The sequence below is a fragment of the Colobus angolensis genome, unplaced genomic scaffold (assembly GCF_000951035.1).
Source record: "Colobus angolensis palliatus isolate OR3802 unplaced genomic scaffold, Cang.pa_1.0 Scaffold1, whole genome shotgun sequence".
NCBI lineage: Eukaryota > Metazoa > Chordata > Mammalia > Primates > Cercopithecidae > Colobus > Colobus angolensis.
In genome coordinates this window covers 10,756,325-10,757,077 of record NW_012110918.1, presented here as the reverse complement: position 1 = coordinate 10,757,077, position 753 = coordinate 10,756,325, and positions in this window count along the sequence as shown.

Genomic DNA, 753 nt, shown 5'->3' with positions numbered 1-753 from the left:
CCAGCCTTTATATGATCTTTTTATGTGGCTGGCCCCTTCCCATAATTTAGGGCTGGACCAAATGCCCCTCCTCAACTGTTCCTCTCTCACTAGTCAAAAGTTTCCCATCACCCTCTTTCCTTTGAAATCATCTTGTGTATTGGTTTGTTCATTGTCCCTCTCTCTCACTAGAGTGTAAGTCCCATCGAGGCAGGACCTGGAGGGTGGTTTGTGGGGAACTGAAGCTTGAAGCCCAGAAAAGCAGTGATGGCTCTAGTATCCAGGCTGGAGACACGCTGCTGCCACCATGTGCCAGGGCTTGGAAGCCAGAGCCAGCTTAAAAGTAGTGTCCATTCAACTTGGTGCTGGTCTTAGATGGAGAGAACAGTAAGAATTCTGGATGGCCCTGGAGAAGGGACAAGAGGAGTTTGTTCTGGTTTGGTTTGTTGTTTCTTTTACAAAAGTATGAGATCACATTTTTAAGTTAAAAATTCTTTTTGAATCAAGGACTTCCAAGAATCTGATGAGGCCAGGTATAGTGGCTCATGCCTGTAATCCCAGCACTTTGGGAGACCAAGGTGGGAGGATTGCTTGAGCCCAGAAGTTCAAGACCAGCCTGGGCAAAAAAGCAAGACCTTGAATCTAAAACAAATGAACAAGCAAAACCAGTGTGTAGCAGTATGTGCCTTTAGTCCCAGCTACTTGGGATTGGGAGGGAGCTGAGGCAGGAGAATTCTTTGAGCTCAGGAGTTCAAGGTTGCAGTGAGCTATGAT